We start from the raw sequence: 15,537 nt of genomic DNA on the forward strand, positions 1-15,537 counted from the left end.
TGCTCATGATTGTTTTTGAGTTTGAGAAACTGGTGTTGTATAATACCCAAACAAGTAAATTAGGTATTGTTTAAGATTACATATTCTTTTCAAATTGCAAAAGAAACTTGAGCATTTCCCCTTGTCTGTAATGAATCATTATTTTCTAGTTAAATGGTCTACCTTTATCCAGTAGGTATCTAATATAACATCAGCTAGAGCTGACTTCACTACTCTGTGTAGTGAACTAGAACTTTCAGGCTTTTCTGAAGCCTTACTAGTAAGAATCCACAGATTCTCTGCTACATTAAAATTCAATATGACAACATTTTTTGTAACTTCAAGGATATATGCTTGAAGAGTGCTTCGTTCTGTTCCTTTACTTCATCTCTAGCAAACCTTAGCCTCTGTGTCAGTTTGTCATTTGTCATTATTCCAGATTTTGCATTCCTTTTTGCACATGTGGTGTGCATGGCTTCTGCCCATCCTGTTTCTCTTCAATAAGTACAGTGCTTTTGAGCGTTGATTTTTATCATGTGTTTGTCTCTTACCTTCTTAACCTTTAATAGAATTGAACTTCCTTTTGAAAAAGGTAATTCTAATTTCTGTTGAAATTGAGCCTAGCCATTGCCATTGTAAAACAAGATTTCAAGGGAACAAATTGCCTTTTTAAAAAGAAGTTGTTAAAATATCAGTGATATGGTGAAAGTGGTGCTTTCTGTGTCTAGCTCTGTGATACATGAATAGCAAGTTTCTTGACAATTTGTGCTGACATGGAGAGACTCTTATTTGTTGGTTAGACCTTTACAGTAGGCAGCTTCTAATGCATATGTCCTTTTGCAAGCCCGCAGTTGGCTTTGGGGCTGGCTCTGCACAGCAGCTGAGAGAGATGGAAAGAACAGTAGCTGAGTCAAAAGGCAATATATTTTTCTCTTCTTTCATGCTTTGAAAAGGCATTAAGTACAGTATTAAGAAATGGCTGATAGCTACTGAGATAACTAGGTAAGTTTTTAGTAGTGAAAGCAGCATGTGTCTAGAGATCAGGTTCTCACTACTTGAAGCAAAGGACTTGTCAACATGTGGTTTTGCTGTCACCAGAACTGACTCTCATATATAGGCTTGGTGAGGGTTTGTAAGGAGCTGTATAGACAGATGATAGTTCACGTGAAGTGGTTACGTCCAAACACCTAAGAACCACATCTTATCCTATTATACTGTGCTTAAAACAAAATTATTTTGGCAGCAAATATGTTGAGTAGAGAATTTGCAGAGTGGTTTACTACATGTATTCAGGTGGGTGATAGAAGTCTGTATTGGCACTAGTGAGGTTGCGCCTCAAATACTGTGTGCAGTTTTGGACCCCTCATGACAAGAAAGACATCGAGGTGCTTGAGCATGTCCAAAGAAAGGCAGCAAAGCTCATGAAGGGTCTAGGGCACAAGTCCTAGGAAGTGCAGCTGGGGAAACTGGGGTCATTTAGTCTGGAGAAAAGGAGGCCAAGGAGGAGACCTTATCACTCTCTACAGCTAACTTAAAGGAGATTTTAGTGAGGGAGTGTCAGCCTGCTCTTCCAAGTAACAAGTGATAGGACAAGAGGAAATGGCCTCAAGTTGCACCAGAGGAGGCTTACACTCACTGAATATGTTGTCAAGCTTTGGAACAGGCTGCCCAAAGAAGTGGTGCAGTTACCATTCCTGAAGGTGTTTAATACATTTGTACATGTGTCACTTAGGGACATGGTTATTATTGTTATCATGGTTAATGGTTGGACTTGACCTTCAGAGTCTTTTCCAACCTAAATGATTGTATTGATTCTATGACTTTAAGTTACTGGTTTCACAGGTATAACCACATCATTACTGAACTGTTTCTAAGGAGCAGTATCCCAGCTGAAATTGAGTCCACAGAGTAGGAACTGACTTGTGAATGTTTTCATGTCAGAATACTGTTTTCATTCAGTGTTGTATAGCTTAGTATGAGGGATGCTTCTTCAGGCATCCTTTTAATATAAAGGATTAGTCAAATAAAATGAAGGCTATAAACAAGGGCTAAGAAATGATCTATCTGTAATGACAGAATAGTAACAACTTCATAAGCTGCTGGTTTAGCCTGCTTAAATAAAGTTACTTGCAAAAAACCTTCTGATATGTTAATTATATTATTCATACTGTTTTTTCTGAATTGCAAAACAAAGTGTGACCTTGATTTCAAAGTAGAAGAGCATGAAAGCATGCTGTGCTTATTTTTCGTAATTAATCATGTATAAGCCAATTTTATGGCAAAACAGATAAATGAGATGTCAGAATATTTGTCTGTAAATACTTTGCTTCAAGATGTTGGTGCAGTTTGGGTCTTAGCTTTAACAAAATCAAGTATTTCTTTCAGTTTCACTGAAGGATGAAAGCACAACATGCAATGCATACTGCAGCTAAGCTCTAAATAGATTTACCATAACTGAAATTTAACTTTCGTTACCGTAGTGTGTGCCCTAAAACATAGAAGAAAAAAGTCATCTGTAGTGGCCTAGGGGAGTGCTACTTGTCTCCAGGATCTCTATCAATCATATGTCTGCAACTCAGATTGTATGAGACAGTAACTGGGTAAGCATCGAGAGTTTCAGGGCTGCAGTGAGGCAAATATCAAAAGGCTTGTTCGCAGTAACCTCCCCCTGAATGCTGGGGGTGGCCTGAGTCTGCCTTGGAGGCTGAAGCCATGCTTTTCCAGAGGTAACTCATGAGATGGGCTTTTCCTCCCTTCAGAAGAGAAGACAAGCTTATACAGCTATGTTTGCATCTCCAAAGAAGAGTAAATGTATTGATGATGACTCTTGTTTGACATGTGGGGTGAGGTAGGTTAGGCTTGGGGCAGTGTGGCCTTCCATCCTCTTCCTAGGGGAAGGTGTGTGTGTGGTGCCATGGCAAGTGCCCCCACCATGGGGCTGTTTCCAGGATGTGTGGATGGAGACACGGGGCCCATGCAGACAAGCTTTGCTGTGCCTGTGCCCGCAACACAAGCGTGTGGAGATGCTGTGGGATGAGCTCAGAGGTGCAGAAGAGCCACAGCGAGTGGAGGTGACTTCATGCACCCAGTAAAGTTCAGGCACCCACGCAGCCAGGGCTTCTGTTGCGGGAACCTCTGTCAGGACAATTGGAAAGCCACACTGAAACAAAATGGAGAACTATTTTAACTAATAAGTAATACCCATGAACATCATAGATGGGTAATTCCGTGTAATGAAGTTAACAGCTCATGATGTGTGTATTAAGTGCTTTTTAAATAGAATTTACTGAATTCTACTGTGAAGTGTCACAGGACAGTATTATTTTATAGCTCACTTCAGTTGTCTCTCTATACTTTCATCTATTCTGTCTAAGTCCTGCATTTGCTATTTGTTATATATACGCAGTATAATAGGTTTTGGCATTAGGCTGCATTCAGTGCATAATCTATTATTAGTTTGAGCCTTATAGCCCTTCCTTCTAAGCTGCTAAGTGGTAGAGGATACAGCTCAGATGAGGGAAAACAATTTAACTTTCTTAGTGAACCAGTTTTGAGAAGAGTTTTTCTCAAAATTAGAGCTTCACATTGAAGCAGTGTGATTAAAAGCCTGTGGGGGAATCGAGCATGGAAATGGTTTTAAGGAAGATCAAGGGACTGAATGCAATTTTTATTTCAAATGATAATTAAAGAAACAGCATCCTCATTAGCATAATACACTAAATGATAAAAAGAATTGGACAGATGCCTAATCTTGAAATGCTTCTTAATTTACAAGTGCACATTTTAAAAAGCAAGCAATTGAGGACTGTTCTCTCTAGCTGCCTGCCTGAATCACCAGAACTGCTGCTTATGTAACTTACTGTCTCAAAGAGAAAAAATACACAAAAAACGAGTTATGCTCTCCAGGACGCTATCCATGCAGTGTCTGGTGCACCTGTATAGGTACTGTAGCACCCACAGTACTTCAGGTCTTTTGAAGTTAGATGCCTACCGGGCAAAATTACACATTTGAGCAGATATTCTCAACTGGGGCCATATGTGGGCCCTAAAGGGGTACAAAAGCAATTGCCACAAAAAAAGTTAAACACTAATTTTCTGTTTATCCTTGGCTCTATCTAGAAGGTAGCCACTCTGAGCTTCTGAAGATACCTGCTGAGCCAGAGAAATGTATTTGAGAGTCCCATTGAATTTAGTTTTGGGGAATAATTTCTGAATTCTTGCTAAGGGAAAGTCTTTTCACAGTTTCATGAAACCAAGAAGTAGCATAGAGAAATAGGTGCCATTCACATTGATGCCTAAATGACTTATCTATGATCTGTTCTTGTCCAGTGTAAGCAGCAGTGGTGCAGTTTCTCTGTTTCACTTTAAATCTAATCCTAGTTCTGTTCTTACTGTCATATCTATAGGCTTCTAAAGGATTTTGGACTTGAACAAATTTCTTGTGAAGTCTCAGAATTACGTTGCCACCTGCAAATGTGGGCAAGATCGTTAGACTGCTTACAGTGCCGAAGAAGAACTGGGCATGTCACAGAGAGTGACGTTGTGCTGCTTGGTGCAGCCTGCTCTATGTTGAGAGGTGGTCTGCAGTACCCAGCACTCAGCTTAGGGCCTCTTCTGGAATCCACACAGTGCCTTGTACAACAAAATTACTATTTTGAACATTTTTTTTCTACCCAAATGTTGTGGAATATGATGTGGACCAGAGTACCTTTTATAGTGTGAAACTGAGGGTATGTGCTGTGGGCACATGGGGTTCAGCAAGAAGGCCTGTTGAGAGTGCTAAAACTTTCTGGGCTACTGATGGAAACTATGTTGGTGGCAGTGTTGGTGCCAGACCTGATTTGACCTTGTCCATGCTGCTACTGAGAGTGGTCCCTGGTGTGAATAGTCCCCCAGGACACTCTGGGGTATTGCTAGACTGTTTAAAAATGGCTTACTTTAATTAAATGACAGCCCTTTCTTTGGGAGTGCTAGAGTGTGCATCTCTGGAAGACTGGAGTGGGAATTACGCTTTTAATAAGGTTAAGTGTATTGAGGAGGAAATGTTTTTTTTTAAAGTGGAAATGATTTCTCAGTGGGAACGGACTTCTGAATTATTCCACTTGCAGCCCCAAGGCAAGGCATAGGCTGTCTGCAAACTGATGTTAGATTTTTTTCTAGCTGGAAGCAAGCCTCCTTTTCTTAAATCATAAAGCTTCTTTTCAGATAGAGAGCTGGTAGCCACTGCTTTGTGAAGAGGCTGTGGTAGCAAGAGAGCCAAGAGGTAGGCTGAAGTAGGCAGTCTGTACCAAAGCAGTATCCTGCCCCTTTGAAACTTACCTATTTTGATAAGTACAAATTCCAATTTAATGTTAGGCAATGAAAACTCTTCAGCTGATGATTAACTTGACAAAGACGCTTCAGAAAGTCACAAGATCTTACAGCCCTCTGCTAGGTGACTGCTACCTGTGATAGTGCTAACTCTGTGGCAGGCTGGGTTTGCATTTGGCATTGACTGCTAAGAAACAAGGTAGATGATTTAATGCTTTAAACCATCAATACTCTGATGTTAGGGCAGGTAACTGGTTCAGTTTCCATCTTAACCTCTGAAGTAATTTGGAGTTGAAGATGTGCCTTTTTTTTTTTTTTTTTCTAGTGTCTTAACGCATTAAGCTGAACCTGATCCCTTTGCATCCTGCTAATATTTCATATATGCTGAAGTAGTAACCATGAAGCTGGAGAGCTGTGATGTATAAGGCAGCATTATTGATTTTGCTGATAGAAGTTCAAAGCCTGATGTGAAAATATATGTATGATAGTTCTGGAGAATGAATAACTTCAGTTGTATGTGTTAGGGTGTGCATTTTTGAGGCAATGCTGTATCTTGTTCAGAACTGGAGTTGCCACAAGAGATTTGCTAATAGTAAGACAAAAGCATCCTTACTATCTGCTGGTCTGGAAGCTGGTAGCACTTCAGATACTCAAAAATCTGTCATCTAAGTCTGTAGGGCTCTCCAGATGTTCTTGGGGTTTTCTCTGCATTCATCCTTGTTCTCTGCTTGTTGTGGCTGTGACTGCTTAACTGGGCAGGTAGTAGAGAATGGAGGGATGATCCTTCCTCAGCCAGTTCAAGGACTTTAGGATCTACAGGGGTTCTTTGCTTGCATTGCATCTGGGTTTATCAGATGAGAAAGATGGGGGTAGGACAGCATGCAGATGTGTTCTTCTGTTGGGATTGGGATGTAGTAGTGGGAGTGCACTTCCAGGCTTGGGGACTCAGTTCATCTCAAAACTGCACATTTTCATCTAGTTCGTGTTCATGGAGAATTTGCTATGGCTTGTGTGTGCTATAAGGATCAAGTCTGAAATAGTCTTCCTCACTTTGTTTTCTCTCGTAGTTTTTAATAATATTCATCTCAGTCCTGCTAATTTTCCTTGAAAGTCTTCTGATATTTCATGATTTTCTAAGTGCCTGATTTGCATACATGTTATTTATACATGTGTGTATAAGCTATTTCTAAACCCTACAGGCTACAGGGGGAAAAAGCTAGAAGCAATGCAGTTGCTTTCAGAGGCTGAACTAACTGACAAATTAATGTATTGTAATTTATATTTAATGATGAGATTTTGGAGGCATGACTCATTTTTTTTAATTGTAGGCTTTTCCACTATTTTATTTATTCTACTCTTATTTGCTTTAATGACTCTTACAGGTAAATAAGTATCGGCTCATTTATTTTTTTCTGCTGGAAGGAAATAGGATCATAGCCTGGCATTTACATTTTGCTAGCCTTCACATCATTTCTTTTGGATCTCATCTGTTTAAATACGAGCTGCAGTTACAGATTTGTGTATGTTCCACTGCTGGGACCTATTGCTATAGTGGCTGGGAGGTTTCCCAGAAACATCGGCAATAATCTCCCTTTTCCTTTCCTGGGGGCAGGGTTTTAATTGTTTTCTGCAATATCTTCATTCTTATTACATCATTGAACAATAGGATACAGCCTTCATATTAATTTTGAATTTCTGGAAAAGAAAAATTTCCCAGATCTTTATTCTAAGCCTTTTGTCTACCCAAATATTACTTTGGGTATGAACCATTTATCACGTATAAAGGTGCCTCTGAAGGAGAGATTCAGGCTGCTTCTTGCTGAAGTGAATTTAACTTTTAAGGGAGAGGAGGTCTTTGCTGACATAATAAACCTTTTAAAAAATAAATGTAGGAAGCTTGGAGCCTGTCCTCCATTTTCTGATTTGTAAAACCATTTTTTGGTTGCCTGATGCTGTTTAAAAATGGATTCCTGAAAATTTAAGGGGTTTATTAATGTGACTTGCATTAAAATGCTGTTTCTATGGAGTCAGAAGTATGCTCTGCATGCTGGTTCCACAAAAAGTAGAAGAAAAGTAAACAGTTGGTCCACTTCTGCATATAAGAAAAGATCAAGAATATATGAAAGCCTTCCTTTAAAAAAAATATAGTTTTCTCCTGAATCCTCTTGAAGAATATATTTGTTAGGTATTTGTCACTTGAGGGTTTTTTGAACAGAGGTAGCCTGAGTATAGGTGTGTAGCTGGCTTTAGAATGTATATTCTTCTGAGTTTTCACTGAAAAGTGTAATATAAATATTTCATGTATTTAGGGGGTCTATGCTACTTCTGGATTAGAGAGGATGAAATTCTGAGTCTGTCACAGTTTTTAAAGAAACCTGCATTATTCTATTTTTGCTGTGAATACATGTTCCACTCTTACTAAGTTTCAAAGACTACTTTGCTAAAATTCCCAGGGCATTTGGCTTGGCATCTGTTAAGTTAATTCCCATGTAGCACTGTAATAGGATATAAATTAGGACTCTGGGGATAACTGATAGTGTTCAGTGAAGATGAAACTTTGAAGGATATGAAAGGGATTGCTTTGCTTACACTGCAAGTGGTGATGGAGTGGTAGAAGAAAGTTTTTTGTGGGAGCAGATGAAGGAGCTTGAGCTCTCTTCCTGTACCAAACTTGACCCTAAATGTGAATTTCTTTGCAAAAAATGTTTTCTCTCGATAGCATAAATGAGAATAAACTTGCTGTGATGAGTTAAAATAGGTGTTGATTGTCACCACCACCTGCAACACTAGTCAGGTTTTTCTTTCACAAGTCTCCCTCCAGGTCTCCCTTAATCTACCCATTCCCTCACCTTCTCCTATAAATACCTGGCCTGACTCCCTTAACCTTTTTCTCAGTTATTTCACTATCAGTAAAAATCTCCTGGATCTGTTAGGGTTTTTTTGATTCCTGAACTTCCTTCACCTGGGCAGAAGGACAGACTATAGTGAGGGTTAAGAAATATGCTGTGATTAGATACATTCTATTAGGTTGTGTCCTTGTTCTCTTCTATGATGGGCATGCTTTGGTTCAGTTAAGAGAAAATTTTGATGCTGCTCAATTGACCTGAAATTGCGTCAAGTGGTATCATATCCATGAAAGTCTGCTTCGTAGGCAGGAGAGAAAAAGAAAGCTTATCTATTGATAAAGGAAGATGGAAGTGGCTTTCATAAATATTGCCTCTGCTGGGTGTTCTTTACCACTGTTGGTGGGTCTCTTCAAACTTTGCCATACCTGCTGCATTTTTTCTCAACTTTTTCAGCTTTTTTGCTTGATAGAGTTAAATGTTCTTGGATTTAAGATTCTGTTGTTGACACTGCACTTCACATGAAAAACATTTCGTTTGGAAATGTGCTGATGTTTTTGCCCAGCCACAGCTTATAAATTCATCCCATCTTCCCCATCTGTTGGTCCTGGTTTTATTTTCAGTTCCTGACTGGGACTGACCTGGTTTTACTGCCTTTTGCAGTTGCAGTTACCACTGCTAGGTCAGCTCTTTCCAAGACTACCCGCCTGGTCTTCTGCTATGATATTCTACACCTCAGCCCATCTTCTGGTTCTACTCTGTGAATGGCTGTTCAGTATTTCAAACATGTAGCTAAAACAGATATTTTCTCTGCACACTTTTTTGTGCAGAGGGCACAGTTGAATACTTGCTGCCCAATCCCACTGCATGAAGTTGCCTCCATACTGTCCTAGTTCAAATCCCATCACTTTTCCCATAACATCCCTTAAATATTCAGTGTCACACTTCTAATGCCAATGCTTCCCCATCACAGCTGTGTGCACCACTGTCTGGTCTGTCTTCTGCACTGATTTTCTCTGCTGACAGTAGAAAGTACTTATCCTGAGCCCTGAATGCTGTTCACATCTTCACCTGATGCTTATTCAGTTTTGGCCTTTATAAATCATTTCTCTGTGCCTCTCATTGATAAATACAAACAATCTCAATGATTATGTTTGTGTTGCATTTCACTGCTTTTATCTTTAAAGATAGCCAGCTGTGAAGCTGGGTAGGGACACTGGCAAAAACAGTTTTGCTGTGTAAGAAGTTTTGTGCTTGACCACTAGTTATGGGTCGGTTCTAATCTTATTTTTTCTAATTCTGCAGAAAATCACTAGGAAGAAAGTTTAAAATTTCAGTTTCTACCCACTGACACAATTCTACCCATTGACAATAAGTATTCCCTTTTCAAAGATGTACAATTTAAGTGAACCATGTAGATTGACTTCAGCATTTGGACTTTCACAATTAAGCATATCACAACAGAATATTGGTCATGTGTAAGCAAGAAAGTGACTTGGGACTTGAATGTCTTATAAAGACACACTGTAAGTATGCAGTTATGGACATCTGATTTATTAGGTCAGGGTTTTTTTATTTGGCATTTTCAAATTGTATGATTTAATGTGTGCTGGCTGCAGAGGGGTTTTAAAATGCAAAATAATGATGCATAATAACATTCATCTGAGAAGTGGGGCTTGTTGAAAGGCTCGTTGGCTTCATTATTAATTTGGAAGAATCTGACCACACTTCTGGATCTGACAGGATTTTCTGGCTCTTGTTATCTATTTTGCATGTTTAGAGCTGACTATTGAACATCCTGCGACAGCTAGCCTTTTTTTTAATCCTCTGCAGGTGTTGTAATGGGTGTTGTCCTGTCTTCATCATTGAGAACAGAAATGCTTCTTGGGTCTTACAGTCACTGCTTCAGAGACATTACTTTTCCCTCTCTTTTTCTTTTTCATTTTCCTATTGGCTTCAAAACTCAGTGTGAATTCTTTAGGAATCCAGGTTTCATGGATTTACAAGTTCCACTAAAATTTCACTTCAGTGGGTTGAGACTATTGGGTCTTCAATTGTTTGTCATATTGAGAGTACAGTCTGTACCCTCCTGACTATAAAAAGCTCAAGGAAGTATTTCATAATACACCAAATCTTATTTCATTTTTGTAAATGTTGATGAAGGAGTTTGGATTTTGCCATAAGTTTCTGCCTTATAGTACTGCAAACTGCACTGAAATAAACGTACTGCTACTGTAACAATCCATCTGTTTTATGCCATGGTGTTGGAATAGAGGGGTTTTAGCTGCTGGAATTACAAAACCTGCCATCACCACTTGATCTAAAGGAAGAATTAATTGGAGTTCATTCATTCATGGCTTGACTTCGCGAATGAAGATTTGGGAAGGGCTTTTACCCATGCTTACTACAAGCGCGCTGATGACTAAGAAGGCCAATGTGGGATAGGCAAATCCGGCTACAAAAAGCACAGCAGAAGGTCTCCTTGGGTGGAACAGGTGGGACACGATTCTTCCTGCGTTGTCTTTTCTCCTTGAGACTAGTTCTTTGTGAGCTCTCAAAGGAGTCAGCAGCATTATGTATGGTGTGCCTCCAAGTCTCCCGATTGGAGGCCAAGGTGGACCACTGATGGTAGTCAATATGGCCAAGGCTAAGGTATTGTTTCAGGGAGTCCTTATGGAAAAAATACCCGTGTATATCATTGATAGGACAATATCTTGAAGAAATTTCTGCTGAACATAGTGTGATTTATATTCCTGGAATCTAGACTATTAGGTGTAAAGATCTGTTGGATTTGGAGCTGCCCTCTGCAGAATGCGTAGTTGTTTACACATGATCTGATGACATTAGAAGGAGGATCCACTTCTGAGCACCTCCTAAGGTGCACTGAAGTCATCCTTCTGAGCTAACATGTCACTTTTACTGCAGGGGAGTGACTACACTTATATAAAAGGCCAGAGCAAGGCAAAGGTTCCTCTTTGCTTTTAATTGCCTGAAATGGATTAGTTGCTCTTCACTAGAGAAGGTGATTGTTTTCCATTTCCTTTATCCAGCCCCACAATCAATAATGGAAAAGCCCATCTTTCTTTTGTGAGAGAAATTAAGTGTATGCACTTCATCAAAGTAAGGGGGAAGAGTTTATGCATCCTTAAGTTGTTACTGTAATAAAAGAATATGTACTTTGTGAAATGCCTCTTAAAGGTCAAAAAAGATCTTTTGTTTTTTTTTCTTTTCTGCTGAGAAGGTGGCTTCCCCCAGACCTAGTGAAACTCAGTCATCTCTACTGTTTATTAACTTTTATACTCTAGGAGTTCATCTTGAGTGTTGGTTTCTGAGAAACCAGAGGAAATTGCTTGGGCCGTGGAGCAGAGTGAATATGAAAACGTCTCTGGTTACATGCTATATGTAATTCTTCTATTTGATATCAGTGAAAAGTGGAGCCTTGATCTGTGTATACTGTGGCCTTTTTGTAGTCAGAATATTCTATTAGCACAGTGACTAATGCTTCCCTTCCCAGTGACATAAATGCTTCTTATTTACACAGCTTCAACTCTTTATTCTCATTTCCAACTTACCATTTAGCAGACCAGCTGATGGTGTGTCTCGGCTCTGCAGATTGCAGGAGGGTGCTCTCAGTGACACACATCATTAGCAGGCTCTGGCTGCTGTGAATTGTGTAGAAATAACAATAAAAGTGTCTGGCTCAATAAAGCTGAAAAATAGAGAGCTGAACCTCTTTATGGTAACTATTAGTGTCAGAGTGTCTTCGGGCATGATGTCAAGCCACAGCAGGTGTAGTGATGAAAATGAAATCTACTAGCAAAGTTGCAAGTCTATCATAGTTAATTTATGTAATTGTGCAAGAGAATCCTTGTCAGCTTCAACTGTTTCTTAGGATGGTACTTACCACTAGTTTTAGTATGTAACTTAATGAAACAATTGGAACAGTATGACTGCAGGCATGGTTTAAAATTGAGTGAAAATATAGAAGGAAGGCATGAAAATGAGGTCAAAGAAAACAAACTAAGTAGAACAATTGGGTGAGAAAATTGGAAGGGAACTAAAGGATGGATAGACAGAAAAAAACCTTGGAAGGATGAGGAGAAAATGAAATCCAGGAATCCAACAAAAGTTTTCAAAGAGGAAGTTAAAATGGCCTATAGTACATTAGAAACACATACTGCTCAACACGGAATTTATGCCAGTGGTGTATGTTGTAGGCTCAGAAGATGAATGCTGGAAGGCATCTTGAGGCATCATCATTTATACTTCTCTGCCCCAGGGCAGGATCATGTGCACACTTTAAAATATTGCTGACCCACTTTCATGAGCACTGAAGAGAATGCATGGCACTCATTAATTGTGTGGGTACTCTCTTAGACTGGCACTGTTCAGGCAGCTGGAAATATTTAATTGATGCCAAGCATGATCGGAAGTTGAATCCAGGTACTGGAATAGTCCCCTCTCTACAAGTAAGTTAGTAAGTAGTCATGTATGTACATCGAATACCGGTATTAGAATGGGAAGACCAGTCCTTCAGGAGAAAAATCTGTGCTGCTGGGAATAATTTAATCTTCAAGAGCAATATAAATGAACTGAAGTTGTTTTTGTTTCAGGACAATTTGGTTTTTAGTATCTGCAGAACAGGCAATGGAAAGTAGCTGGAGGAGAACATTAGTAATTAAATCCTCTCTCTTGGTGTTCAGAAGCTTTTGTTCTCATGAGAGATCTGTTACTGGTGTGATTCAGGAACTTTTGACAAGTTGATGGACATGTCTGTGCTTATCTTTCCTTACTTGCCCCATGTTTGAGTTATTGGTCCTTAAAGCTGAAATTAGAATAAGAAATCTCATGACTGTAAATATGAGAGCTCCTATGCATAGTTACCAGTATTCATAAAGCTTTTCTCATACACAACATGTGCTATCATGTCCAAATAAGAGTATCAGCAGAAACAAGGGCTGGAAAAATAAGCTGTTTCTGAGCTGACTGGGAACGCCTCCACTGTGTTCAGTTAATTTTAGAGAACTTGTTTATGAGCACTGGGAGCTCCACTTCCCCCCACTTTCTAGCACAAAAGCAATGGGACATCCTCTAAAATCCAAAGTTGGCAAATCCAAATTAATTCAAGTGAGAAGTAAATTCCTCTCATATAACAGCTAGAACTGTAGCGTTCATCAACTGTAACGTGTATATGAAGCAATGTACAGCAAAAATGAGTAAAGAAAATGGCAACTTTATGGGTTTTAAGACTTCAGAATTATGCTAGTGATCACAAAACTAGCAGAACTAAGGAAGCTTGGTTTCGATTGAGTTTGTCTCTCATGATTAGTTAATTTTTTTAACTGAGTTATATTAAGTGCCTGAAAGCAGTCAGAGTCCTCAATGATGCTGTAAACATCAGTCACAGCTGCACATTATTAGGCAACAGGCAGTCACTATGGGAAGCAAACCTTGATAAAGAGATGAATTCCTTGGTGTCACATAAAATACTTATTTCAGTTGCAGTTTCCCATCATTAAGAAATATCTCTTGCCCATGAACACTTTCTGTTGCCAGATGAAGTTATAGGTAACTTTGCACCCTTTTCCCAGCCTTTCTTTATGGGACTCTTGCTCTTCTCCAAGACTTGTGGCAACTCAACTCTTCCATTGAAGTAACTTGAAACTGGTCAGGAAGTTCAAACGATAGTCATGCATATGAGCTGTAGTTGTTTAGGACATACTCATGGAGTTCTAAAGTAAATCCTTACACTTAAGAGCTCATTCAGTAAGTTGTATTAAACATCTACCTTAAAAATTGGACTCAGTTCACTTTTATTTCACTGAATTTAGATGTTAAATATCACATGAAGTATTAGGTAGCAGGGAGGCATACTTCGTTTGCTTTTTGGTGTTTTTTAACCATAAATAGCTCATAATAAATTAAATCAAATTAAATTAAAAGAAGCCCATCTGTTACTGTTCTTGTTTTCTTACCCATCATTTAAATGGTAAGCATCAAATCATAAAAACACTTCAACTGTGTTCTCCCCTTTAACAAAGGAAATGTGGTAACTCTTCATCTTATTGCGAAAAAGGTGTAAACCACACACAGATCCAGGTCTGAAAATGCTGGCTGCTTTATACAAAATTATAGTTTCAATGAGCTTCTAGAAAATTTCCCACCTGGCTTCTGGTAACATTTACCTGCTTTTCAACCTTGCTTCCCCATTATGATATGAAAGGAGGTTGCCCTAGCTGATAGGAATGTTTAAAAAGGGACAGTTTATACTCTTTAAGTTTTTCAAACACTTAATTTTAGTAGTCCATGTCTACTTTTTAAATGAATTTGAAAAGCTTTAGTTTAAACTACAGTTGGGTGCTGTAATGCTACCACCCAAGCACTGGCACGGCACATTGGTTCCTGTCTAACAGGACAACAATCAGAAAAATGTGTTGTAATTTTTATAAAAGTAATTTTTTTATTTCCTGGAGAACAGCAGCTGAATGTGCCTGAACACTGTTTTGGAGCACAAGGTTTTAAAAATGCTAGCCATTTCATTGCTGTTGCAGTTGCTTGCATCAAATAAGTTTCCCTTTATATCTCTGCTGTCACTCAGTGCGTTTTATCTCTCTGAACCGAAGGTGTTTTTTTTTCAGCTCTATCTCAAACCCCATTTATTTTAGGATCTTGGGCTTTCCTACCATGACAAACATACTATTTTTTGTTTTTACTGATGTTGCAGAGTAGCACAGACAAATGAAAGTGGGTAAAAAGAAATTGGGTTTTGTCTGAACAATTACAGTATAATGGCATGCTGTGGGTTTGTCTCTGTTAGCAAAGAACACTGCCTGGCCCTGAGGAGAGGTTGTCTGCCTACACAGGGGAAATGCTGAAACAGTCCATGACCTGAATTTGGCCTCTACCAGTCAACCTTTTTCTGGTGGCTTCCCAGGCCTGTTTTGGGAGTTAGAGAGTTGGGAGTTGTCTCCATTAGGACGTCTGCACGCAGTCATCTATTTCAGTCCTGTCTTAGAAGGTGGCCTTGTCCCTGGGAAGCAGCTGGGCATGTTTGGATTAATGTTATGGATGTAGCCTGTGAGGTTTCTCTGAGCAAGCTGAGGTAGCAACTACTGCTAGCAGCTGGTGGTCAAGACAGCAGCTCCCCTATAATACCAGTATTTAATCCTAAGTCTGTAGATACCTCTTCCCCCAGGTCATGGCTCCTCTCTGCCCTGCCACCGACTCTGTGCTCTTGGCCCATTGTCCCCTTGTTCTCAGGAATATCTCTCACGCCATGCTGGGCATGTGAGCGGGGCTCAGTGGAGGAAGTGGTGTTCCACACAAGCAGCTCTGCAGTGGGTGCAAGGGATCAGTGAGGTAATTGGAGCATATATCAGAATGTGACATTTTAAGGATCAGAAGA

At 39.5% G+C, this 15,537-nt stretch overlaps 1 protein-coding gene across 1 annotated transcript in view; it reads left to right on the forward strand.

Annotated features, from left to right (window-relative positions):
* MTUS2 (microtubule associated scaffold protein 2) overlaps positions 1-15,537 on the forward strand; it is a 282,514-nt gene that overhangs the window by 13,078 nt on the left and 253,899 nt on the right. The window lies entirely within an intron of this gene.

Source organism: Neopsephotus bourkii, unplaced genomic scaffold (genome assembly GCF_033783945.1).
Source record: "Neopsephotus bourkii isolate Nb327-2 ecotype Australia unplaced genomic scaffold, CSIRO-AGI_Nbou_v1 NB_1638, whole genome shotgun sequence".
Taxonomy (NCBI): Eukaryota; Metazoa; Chordata; class Aves; order Psittaciformes; family Psittacidae; genus Neopsephotus; species Neopsephotus bourkii.